This window comes from Macrobrachium rosenbergii, chromosome 2, assembly GCF_040412425.1.
Source record: "Macrobrachium rosenbergii isolate ZJJX-2024 chromosome 2, ASM4041242v1, whole genome shotgun sequence".
NCBI classification, from domain to species: Eukaryota; Metazoa; Arthropoda; class Malacostraca; order Decapoda; family Palaemonidae; genus Macrobrachium; species Macrobrachium rosenbergii.
Genome location: NC_089742.1, coordinates 41,355,513 through 41,368,157, shown reverse-complemented (window position 1 = coordinate 41,368,157; position 12,645 = coordinate 41,355,513). Strand labels below are relative to the sequence as shown.

The window sequence follows — 12,645 nt, the reverse complement described above, 5'->3', positions numbered from 1 at the left end:
ATAAAAGGGGAGGGGGGGGTTTATCTCTAACGAATAAGGATGAGTTCCGATCTTATCAGAATTCACAAGGGCCATCGTGGACATGATTGAAGTTGGCTTTCCCTAGAGTTCAACACAGTTGGATACCAAGACTAAACTTGGTATGTATGCATACATACATACATACGTATACTGTATAAATATATACATGCATACATATATATTTATATATAAATGATACACATATGTATATGTATAAATAATATATATACATATATACACATACACAAGGTCTCTCTCTCTCTCTCTCTCTCTCTCTCTCTCTCTCTCTCTCTCTCTCTCTCTCTATGACAAAATTCCACCACGCGCCAGTAATATTATTCGCGAACAACACCAATGGTGCTGACAGGCAAGTAAACGCGGCGTTCCCCGAAAAAATAATTATAAAGAGAGATGTGTCAAGTTTCCCTGAAAAGACAACGTTGCTACCCAAGACGAGACGAACGAACCCCCAGTGTGGTTTTCTCTTGTTCGTTATTATTATTATTATTATTATTATTATTATTATTATTATTATTATCTTGGATCTTGGAAGAAGAATTTTTGAGGTAGACTTCCTTAAAAAGAATGGCATACAGATAGCCATTATTATTATTATTATTATTATTATTATTATTATTATTATTATTATTATTATTATTATTATTATTATTATTATTATTATTATTATTCAAACAGTTATTATTCATTGAAAAACCCCCAAGCCCTATACTTACAAAGCAATCTTCCGCTAAATAGAATGGCCACAAATGAAAAAGAGAAACCGGTCGATTAAAACAAAGCTTGAATTTCAAGTCAATGGCCCTTTTGGACTTGTACCATATAAATGGAGCCTATCTTCTGAATAATAATAATAATAATAATAATAATAATAATAATAATAATAATAATAATAATAATAATAATAATAATAATAATACCACATTCCACTATTACTCTCACTTCACAGGCCACGATTATCATTTTCGTGGAACTAGCCCAAACTATATGAACTCGTCAGCGAAATCAAATTTCCACTGTAACAATTCCATTTCCAGAATGACGAACAGCAACGCTGACGAGGAACAGGAGCATCATCTTCTCAAAATATATGCTTATCAGGTTGAGCTAGATGTTTGCCAACACAATACAATGAGCCAGATATACATTCACATAAATCCCCGAGCTCATATCACTGGTTCACACGTTCATGCCAACACATACCGCGGGACCTTGTAATTGCTCAGAGAGAGAGAGAGAGAGAGAGAGAGAGAGAGAGAGAGAGAGAGAGGATCTGACAGACCAGGGAAATAAATAATATCATGATAGTTTATAAAGAGAGAGAGAGAGCAAATTATAACATGAGAGTTTATAAATTTAGTTTTGGTCCAGAGAGAGAGAGAGAGAGAGAGAGAGAGAGAGTGTGGGGACTCTGACAGACCAGGGAACTAAATAATATCATGCGTTTATATATTTCGTTTTAGCCTCTAACCTGGATAAAATGAGAAGGTTTAGCGTGGGAATCCCGACCTTGTTTCGTATTAATATGCGATAATATACTTTGCAACAAATCTTAGAGGCCTGATGCAATCCACAATGGATTGCAACAATCTTGGCTTTCTGGTGCAAGCGGCAGTGGTTCAGAAATGTCAAAATATCTCGACCGTATTCCTGCATTTTTAAAAATATAAAATCTGATCATGTGATCTCTTCGCATGACTCGAGCTGAGTACAGCATTGCTAAGATTTAAAAATGACTCCTCCAAAGATTTACAATCCGATCATTATATATCTAAAATGAAAAATCATTTAAAAAAATATAAAATTTGATCTTTTGATCCCATTGTATGACTCAATCCGATTACAGCATTGCTAAGATTTAAAAATAACTTCTCCAAAGCTTAGCAATCCGATTAATATACTTCTAAAAATGAAAATTCAGTATCAGGAGCTAATTAGCGTGTTTACGAAAATAATACTGGCTTTCTCAATGTATCCCGAACAAAATACACCTACCTCTACCATGACAAAATAACTAAAATCTACACAACAGTACATTATTAATGCACGTAATAAGTATATACAACATTTTACCACATAGTTGTGATAAAAACAGTTACTCTCTACCCGATTACAGATTTTTATTAAGAGAAACTATTCTACCATGCTCATAAAAAGAAAAGACTCCCTGTAAAGAGTTTACAGATTATTACATTTTTGAAAGGGAAAACTTCTCTTAAAACCATTACACAATTTTTATCAAGAGGAAAGTCAACTACCAGTTTAGTTTTTTTTTTTTTTAAGCTAATGGTAAACATCCACAATCGACATCTTTGTCATCAATGTCGGGTAAGCTTTTCCGCCACATAATATTAACTTTGGTGATATAGGCTGCTGATACTTCACTGTCAGCTCAAAACGAAATGAAAAGGTATTCGATGATTCAGATTAATTTTGTACATCAAATTTGCGTTGCATTTAAAATCTGAATATACACTACGGTTCTGGGTGTTGTTCAGTGACTCATGTTTACAACGGCAAAAGATGCTGGTACTATTCTGCAGGATTATGGACACTGAATGTAATGATTTCCAGCATTAAGGTACTACAATTACGCGTTATATCCATTAATACAGAACACTAGGTACAATGACTCTGGGCACTGGGTAATAAGCACAAAGATCAAGATTATTTGGTTCTGGTACAAGCATGAAATGAAAACGAGTAATCCAAGAGATATGACAGTCATCAAAGTAATTTCTTAAAAGAAAATTTCAAGCCTAAAAATTAGTGACCCCCAATCGTGTATATATATATATATATATATATATATATATATATATAATAAAAATATATTATCCATCAAAATCAGATCTTACCACTTTAACGTTTGATAAAAGAAAAAGCTCCCTCGAAGGATATGCTACTGTAGACTTCAGAAAAGATTCAGACCCCACTTCTGTCTTTCTTGAAAGAGAAAACAACTCCCCAGCCACACTAGATCCTATTACTCCCTTTCAGAGGAGGCAAAGCTATACACCCTCTGATGTTCGTCACTGGCTTTTTCCTCAGAGAACCGAGACTTCCGAAACAAATCTTCTTTTAGCGTTTCTTAAGAGGGAAAAACGACTTCCCTAGGTTATTTATATACTGACATTTCATTTATGAATGGGTTAAATCCTCAGAAAACAATCATCAGTTACTGACTATTCCAACAGCTCTCAATAAATCAATTCCTAGTTAGTCAAAGTTCCTAGGTAATCAGATAGTATCATATAATTATTGAAAGGAATTATCCAAAATCTGATATAGAGTTACTTCACTGAACATGTTAAGAATAATGACATACTCTTTTAATCGCACCATAATGGTGTTCCTTGGTTGTATCAAGTTTACATTTACTTATCACAACATTTCCTCACACGACTATTGTACGTTTCATTACAAAAGCTACACGAGAGGCCGGGGTAAAAAATACATAAAAGGCGATGACAACACAAAAGAAGATCTAACCTCTCACCCTCCATTTTTCTAACTCTCACCCTCCATTTTTTCTAAATACTCTCACCCTCCATTTTTCTAAATGCTCTCACCCTCCATTTTTTCTAAATACTCTCACCCACCATTTTTCTAAATACTCTCACCCTCCATTTTTTCTAAATACTTTCACCCTCTATTTTTCTAAATACTCTCACCCTCCATTTTTCTAAATACTCTCACCCTCCATTTTCCTAAATATTCTCACCCTCCATTTTCCTAAATACTCTCACCCTCCATTTTTCTACATACTCTCACCCTCCATTTTTCTAAATACTCTCAACCTCCATTTTCCTAAATACTCTCACCCTCCGTTTTCCTAAATACTCTCACCCTCCATTTTTCTAAATACTCTCACCCTACATTTCTCTAAATACTCTCACCCTCCATTTTTCTAAATACTCTCACCCTCCATTTTTCTTAATAAAGTAAAAAAAAAAAAAGTGGGAAAAGAGAGGAGTCCTACTCCACTTAAAAAGCCAATAGCAAAACCGACCAGCGGCCCAAAGGGAGCAGCAAACGTTCATCACAAGGAAGGAAACCGCGTTACTTCCTCCTCGATAAAATAAGACCTCCTTGCCTCTGTCACACATTTGTTACGGGGAAAATCTCCAAACTTTTACAATAATGTGCCATTGAGAGAGAGAGAGAGAGAGAGAGAGAGAGAGAGAAGAGTGCCATTGCCTCGAAGAATCCAAGGAAAAGTGTGATTTATGGAAAAGTCTCGATCTCAGACTTCAAAAAATGAATCGGTGTGAGGTCTCGAGAGGAGTTGCACGCAGCTGTGGACTTACCGCTGTTTTCTTTGGCTCTCACCCACTCCCTCCCCAACCCCCTCAAACCCACCTCCCCCCCACAAAAAAAAAACACGTGAAGGACAAGATGATGGAATGAAGAAAGACAATAGGAAAAGGAACACAACACACGTGCAGATGGAAAACTTGCAAGTCAAAAGGATAATAAAAACCCGAAGCACTGAGAAATTTTGTCAGTTCTTTTAATGAAATCTCAAAAGCAACTTGCACATAGCGATCTATTTGGAGATGTATTGCTAGACAGAGAACTCACGATTATTCACATGGCATTGAACTTCAGATAAAAATTAAAGATGTAACATCGATAGACTTATACTCTGAAAGCGATTACCCTAATTTCAAAATGTGTATTCAACAGATTTCGATTTATAATTAGTTTACACTCTCATACTGGTCCCAAATCCGGGTAAATGAGACTTGAGTGTTAGGTCAATCTTTTTGGTGAAACATCAATGGCTTTTCAATTCGGTAACTCACTAATTAATGATACTGTCAATCCTCCCAACGAGAAAAATAGCCGAATAAATAAGGAGAAAAAAATGAAGAGAGAATAAAGAGAGAGAGAGAGAGAGAGAGAGAGAGGAAAACTAAATAATCAGGAAAAAATATTTATTTACTTACCTATGTATATACATACATAAATGTATATACATACACCACACACACACATATATATATATATATATATATATATATATAGAGAGAGAGAGGAGAGAGAGAGAGAGCATGTATTTGTGTGCAAGAGTGCAAGACTCCTCGCTTATCATATCCCCGTTAATTCGTTTATACTTCCGACAACATTTTCGAAAATTCTTTTTTTTTTTTTTTACCAGTGGAACTTCCCGTCTCCCAACATACAAAAGGTTAACCACCGCGAGCCAAATCCTCCGACGAAATCTTTCTAAAATCATTAATGTTATCTACGAGTTTTTTAAATTTATTTTTTTAATCCAGTCGCCAGAGTAAAGGGCAGGAGGCCACTGACAGCTGGCACTCGCAACGATGCTCCATGTGTTCGGGACAGTATGACTTCAGCAAGTGATCATAACAGTAGCGATTTTACATTATTCTGTGGTGAGTTTTTATTCCAGATTTGTTTAGATTTTAATCCATGATTATTTGATGGACTTCATCTCCCAAGCGATGACAAACCCACCTCTTGACACAAGACAAATTGAATAACTGTGACAAAACTCTATGTAAATTAGTCCTCATTATGGCTATCCGTGATACAGAGCACTGCTCAAACCGGCCGACCATTGGGCTCGTAAACTGCAAAGAAAATATGTGAGATCGTGAAGCCTGACATGTGGTACGAGGACGAGAAAGTAAAGAAGATGGTAGCTGATCCACACAAAACAATTCAAACTAATTTGAGGCTGTAACAACTTGTACCAATAACCACATATTATTGTAAGGCTCTCAGGACAAATTTTATGGCTCTTTAATGTGTGCCATGGCTCCTCGTTCCATTCTCTCTCTCTCTCTCTCTCTCTCTCTCTCTCTCTCTCTCTCTCTCTCTCTCTCTCTCTCTCATATTTTACGTTTTTCACACTACCTTCAGGACTGCATTGCCGCACTTAAGAGAAATTCAAACTGAACTTGCTCGTCTCAATTACAAATACCAGTTTACAGATACCAGTTATTTTGAATTTTCTCGATGCTGTCTTTTCAAGTCCTGTTGAATTTCCTTCATTTTCTCTGTAATGACGCTAGATTAACGGCTTAATTTCCGTCTACATATCACTGGAATCTCGTTTTTTCCTAACAGACATCTCTTGACAATATCGCTGAATCTTTTATTTCTCCATCTCGACAGTATTGTTAGATTATGTATTTCCTGACATTTTCAAGATAAGAATGTCGTTTTTATTTCTGATGCTTGTAATATAACGTTGCATTCTCCTCTTGCTTGATACATCTATTGTACGCCCTCCATGGGTAATTTTAAATGGCCTTTCTTCCGGGAAGGTATTGCAAGGTTATGTTATTTTACGTGTTCTTTTACTAGAACATTAAATTCCCCCCCTCGTTTAATACATCTATGTACTTCTTCTATAGATAATTTTAAATGGCCTTTTTTCCCGTAAGTCATTGCTAGGATATATTTTATTATTTACTCAAAAATACCTCCGTATTTCAAAATGCGATATGCTGAGTCAACATAATTTATGAAAAAAACAAAAAATTGGGGGACAACAGTTTATCTGCTGTGGGACGATTGGCTACCAGATCCGGGTCAAGAGGCGGCAGAAATACCAAGAAAGTCAGCTGTGTAATAAAGGAAAGGTATTTCTACCAAAAAAACTTGGGAAACGAGGTTATAGCATAGCCGTCACAGCTATGTAAGTGTAATACAGGTCAATTAAAAAACTACACAGTGTTTCCGCATACGAGAATTTGTAAATACAGTAATATGAAAAAAATGCAATGCCTATCCATAAGACTAAAATATCAAGAACTAGGAAATGAGCTTCAAAGAACGAATGGCGTGAAAATAATATAAATTTCATAGTGAGGGTTACGAAGAGACACCCAGCATCAGCTTAATTATCTACTACACTAATTGGCTGTACAGAAGAGTATATAACTATCAATAAGCCTGCCTACGATCTAATATATTTAAAATGTCGATTCTTAATCATTTATCGTAGGTATATCTGGAGCTAAAATAAAACTGTAAAAAAAAAACATGAAATAAACTGACTGAGGAAAATAAGGAATTTGTAAAACCACCCGCAATAACTACGACGAGGAAAAATGTCCTATAGCGCCAAGAGAAGCGGAAAGACGGGCGCGAAAGTAATTGTGAAAAAGGGTTTCGATTCTCAAAATGGAGTTATCATGTCGTCTGCCTTACAACTGCTTCAAAGCACCGAAGATAGTAGTAGTAGTAGTAGTAGTAGTAGTAGTAGTAGTAGGAGGAGGAGGAGGAGGAGGAGGAGGAGGAGGAGGAGGAGGAGGAGGAGGGGGAGGAGGAGGAGAAGGATGTGCCTTTGTAAAGGCTCCCTCCTATAGCGCCTCCGGATATTTATGCTTCTTCTTCTCTCTCTCTCTCTTTCTGCCTCTTTGGCAAAATCACATCAAATCTTTGCAACGGCTCCTCCACTTCGCTAAGAGAAATTGGAGTGAGGGTCCGTAGGGAAATCTGATTGCTCGCGACAATGCCGTTGAAACAAACACTTTTCTTAAGAGCCTTTCAGCGTTCTATCAGAAACGCTTTAATCTATACGATGTCGTGGACTCTCTTGAAAATCGAGGCGGGTCTAATCACGTCCGGTAGCTAGCGACAAATGAAGGAATATAGCTTACTATTACTGCTATCTAAAACAGGCGTATATTTGCAAGGAAGACGTCTAAAAACGCCATTGATTTGCAAATCACGTTTCGACTGAATAGATAAAGAAAAATACAGCGAAGAGTACGACATACAAGTACAGTAGAAATATTCATAATAAATGAAGTTGAATAATGTATACTGCGAGAGAACTTGTACAACACCTCGGTCTGATACTGTTAACCACCTACAAAGACAATAACGAATGCTTTCGTTAAAACTCTTGTATCCATTCATTCATCATCTACAACCAGTTTCATTCACTCATTCTTTCGTTCATTCACCTACTCATTCACCAGAAAATCTCGTTCACTGCCCTACTGTGAAACGCAGACCTGGGTACGCCCATCTACGACGCTACGCTGATTGGCGGAATTTGGGACTGCGATGCGACTGTAAACATCAGAACTTATGACGTCACAAATCTCGAAACCGCTTCTGAAGGACGACAGGATGGAAGCTTAAAATTTAATAGACTTACTTAGGCTCGACTGAGGAGAGTACAGTTAAAACAACCAATAACAAATCTCTTTTCAGATACCAATATTATGGAAATTTGTTTTCCATTAACAGTTTACATTAAAATAAGCTTAAATATATTTCAGCTTGAAACGAAATTGTCTGGTGGCATACATGAATGCACACGTAGATGTACTGCATATGATATATATATATATATATATATATATATATATATATATATATATATATATATATATATATATATATATATATATATATATATATATACATATTTGAGTTCTTATCAAAATTGTACAAACCAACAAGTGCCTACGATAGATATATCACAAATATACAAAAATCCGTTATAACGGATTCATTCCCCACCAGGTGATTTCCAACCAAAACAACAGCAACAACGAGGACCCTACCAAAACACGCCACCGACTGAAAAACAAACAAACAAACAAACTCCGTCTCGGGAGCTCCATAAAAGAAGGGGGAAATAAAACGGGCCGAAAAATATATATAACATTAAAACTGGGATCTTTTACATCATGTTTAGCTCACCCACGACGACCCGGTAATGAAGAGATTCTGCTGTTGAAGGCAGTTGTTGTTGTCAGGTGACCGTTTTCAGCTTGATCTGGTCCACCTTCGTGTTTTTTTTTCTCCTTTTCTCTTATTTCTTCGCACATTTTCTGTTGTTTTTCATCCCAGTTGTTGATCCAGGGAAGAAGGCATCGTTCTGTATCACTTTCTATCAAGCACTTATTTTAATAATTGTCACACATGATGGTATTTAACGTGAAATACAAAATACCTTCAAACACTTTTTCATTACAAATTTCATATATCAAAACCATAGAACATTTTGTACAACTTAGGCGAACTTTGCACAACTGACTCCACTCATAAATAATTGTAATAAATCATTCACACGGAACAAGACATGTACATATTTATGATTCGAAAAATATATTCTACATACACAGAATACGATTTTCACTTTCAGGAATGATTTTATACGCTGCTCATAAATATACCAACATCAATATCGAACTTCTTTCCTTTCAATCATCATATGAAAAAAAAAAAAAAAAAAACACGAAACGCGCAAGAGTGCTTCGTGCGACAGCAGTATCTTCTCTTCAGAAGTGTTATGAATGTGTGCGTGTGTCTATGTACGTGTGTGTGTGTGTTTGTGTGTTTGTGTGTGCATGTCCGTGTGTAAGTGTGGAGAAGATACGCGTGTTAATGCGTCGGTCACTTGCGTTCTCGGAAAAAAAAAAGTTGTTATGGCAGATCACCGTTTAGGAATGATCAGACATGGTTTAGGAATAAATCAAAAGTGAGACAGAAAGAGCGAATGAGTTCGAGTGCGTGCACGGCACTAAAGAAAGGAGGAATGACGCCTTCTCTCTCTCTCTCTCTCTCGCGCGCGATATCTATCTATTTTTCTTTCTCTCTCCCTCTCTCTCTCTCTCTTCACCTCTGCTCGACTCCGAGTCACAGGCAACACTGCCGCTGGTGCAACTGGCACTACCCGCCACCACCCGCTCTCTCTCTCTCTCTCTCTCTCTCTCTCTCTCTCTCTCTCTCTCTCTCTCTCTCCTCCTGCTGATGGTGGTGGTGGTGGAGGAGGAGCTGGAGCAGGAGCTGCCTCTCTGTTTCTTCCACCAGCACCAACACCCATCGGAAACTAACGCCCCCCTTTAAAAAAAAAAAATCATATATATACATTTTAAGTCTCTTCCTCAGCCGTGCCCTTCTCCAGGAGTGGTCAAAGAGGAATTTTCAAGGGCACCCACAGAAGGCATATAATAAATCCACATTCCTTTACAAAACTATATCACCATGTAGATCGACATTCCTTAAATTTAAATCATACCAGCCATCCAATAATTAATACTACCTTTAAATCGTATCGTAGAGAATTCCATATATTCATAATCCTCTCCCACTCACCTCACCCCAAAAAAAAAAACTCAAGATATCATCAAAATCTTAAAGCCTTCTCCTCAATAAACTCCCATTTCACAGAAGCCACATCAATGAGAAATTTCCACTGGGTAAAAACCACATCATTAAGATCCCCAAAAGCCCATTAAAATCATATCGGGAGATCCACATTCCCTAAGGAGCATCCCGATAAACTCGCGTCACTAAAACACCTTATCACCTAAAAGAAATTCAGTTCCCATTACAACTATATCATCAGGGAATGCCCATTCATTCCCAAACTTTTTATTTAACAAGTTATAACATCTAATGTTGCAAAAGACATATTCTCTGCATGCAACATTCATCTGCATTCCACGAATCGCATATTCCTTTCGCCTTGTGAAGTTTACCAGCGCATGGAAGTGCAGATAATAGGGGGGAGGAATAATTAATTTGAGAAGGGGAAAAAATTTAAATGTATGCATATGTATAGATGTATGTATGTATATAGTGAATATATACATAAACAAATATCCATTCATACACACATACGTACATATACGTATGTATGTATGTGCATACATATGTATGTGGGTATGTATGTAAGTCTGTATATACATACACAAATACACACATACATAAATATGAATGCACATATGTAAGTATGTGTATTTATACCCACCATTAAAACGAAAGAGGAACACGCGTCGGAGAAAGAAAATACAAATCTTAATATGTCCCAACAATTTCGCCCTCCACCACGTATTTTATGTTATCCTGTAATAGCTGCAAACACCATTTACCATATTTACTTGTTTTTGTTCCATGCAAATCTTCCAGTCAAATGTAAACATATGCCCGATATATATATATCTCTCTTAAACTGTTTAGTCAATAAAGTTTCAGGAGGAGACCTGGCGGAGGGCAGGACTGTTAGAACAGAATAAGACCTGTATTTCCTTTCTTCTTTTGCTGTTTCTCCTTCGGTTTGTCTTCGTGATTGGGAAGAATACAACTTTGTGTACACACATATATACACACACACACAAGTACATATAGATATGCGCATACATGTACGTTTATAAGTCTATATATATATATATAAATATATATATATATATGTATATATATATATATATATATATATATATATATATGTGTGTGTGTGTGTGTGTATATAAATATATACATATATACCTATATGTATATATGATAGTTATATATATATAGATATATATATAAACAGAAGAAATCAGTTATCTACAATTACCAGCTTCCTGTTACCGGTTTAAAAAACCTATACATAATTTTCAGAACGCAATCATCTCCGCGCAGTCACTTTGCCTTAAAAAAAAAAAAAGAAGACATTCTAAACTTTCTTAGTTTACGGAAAATGACGTTTCGAAACTTTCTTAGTTTCCTGGTAATGACGAGGAGGGGAAAAATGTTTAAAATTGCTTACCTTGGCCGACGGTTTTAGTAGAAACTCATGGACCAACTCCAGTTCGACTTACTCGACTTACCTCGTCTCTGGGAAATGTAACAACATGATTCAGAGCTTCAATTACTCACCTGAAATAAAAAGAAAAAAAATTAAATTTTTATATTCGTACGCATAAAGAAAAACACTTTTGCTTTACAGCATTTTGAACACTTCATTCAAAGCTTTTAACACAGTGTTCACAAGATATACAAAGAACTAACGTGCCTGTCAAGTTGAAAATGATGGGAATATTTAACGCATACAGTAATTTCAACGTATTTAAATCAAGTCCATAATGTTCCCCGGTATTTCCTCGTTTATTATTTTACGAGAGTTAATTGGTGCTTATTACCCACACTCTAGTTGTTGCACACAACACACTGTGTTTTACATAGTTGGACTATATGTAGTTCTAGCACAGCTTCCGCTACAGAATTTTAAACTGGGGCTGAAATGTTTTTTAACATTTTTCTGCTAAATTCGACTTGAAGAGTAAACTCTCCCATTTTTAACACAACTCTAAAGTCCGAAATGCACAAAAAAGCCTCCACGCATTTTTGCACAATAACTGAGAATCGTCATAAAATGACTGCGATGCAGGTACTGTCATAAAATTTGAAAACAGAAAAATGACAGTGGAGTAATACAAGATTCTGCTACATTCTTACTCCATCCTTGAAAAAAAAGCACAAAAACAAACCGCCTAAGCACTTCATAAAACAGCTTCAAAGTCTTACGCTTTACTGAAAGATTTGGTTGTAGTTAATATTATAGACATCAGCAATCACTCATTCCGCTCAATTTCGAGGGCCATTATGACGTGGTGCCGCTTGCAACAAATTCTTGAGGTCACTTACGAGTTGCGTGAAATTATAGCACTAGAAAGCTACAATTAAACGTGTGCTACGCAATTCGTGAGGATGTTTTGAAAGCTGAAGCATAAAAAGTCTACAACTTTTGCTAAAGTATCTTCTATTCAGTATCTGAAGAAGACATTTAAAAGAATCAGTAAAAGTCTTAAAATATCTCTTAAAACAACTTTCGGATTC

The 12,645-nt window shown here is 36.2% G+C and overlaps 1 protein-coding gene across 20 annotated transcripts in view; it reads right to left on the bottom strand.

The window, feature by feature from the left end:
- LOC136845769 (mucin-2-like) overlaps nucleotides 1-12,645 on the bottom strand; it is a 1,649,806-nt gene that overhangs the window by 812,160 nt on the left and 825,001 nt on the right. For 3 of the 20 annotated variants that reach the window (XM_067116158.1, XM_067116193.1, XM_067116203.1), the window contains exon 1: nucleotides 9,662-9,698. The exons of the other annotated variants lie outside the window; for them this stretch is intronic. The gene's annotated coding sequence lies outside the window, so the exon portion shown is untranslated. Of the gene's footprint in view, nucleotides 1-9,661; nucleotides 9,699-12,645 lie in introns of those variants that run through there. 20 annotated transcript variants of the gene reach the window in all.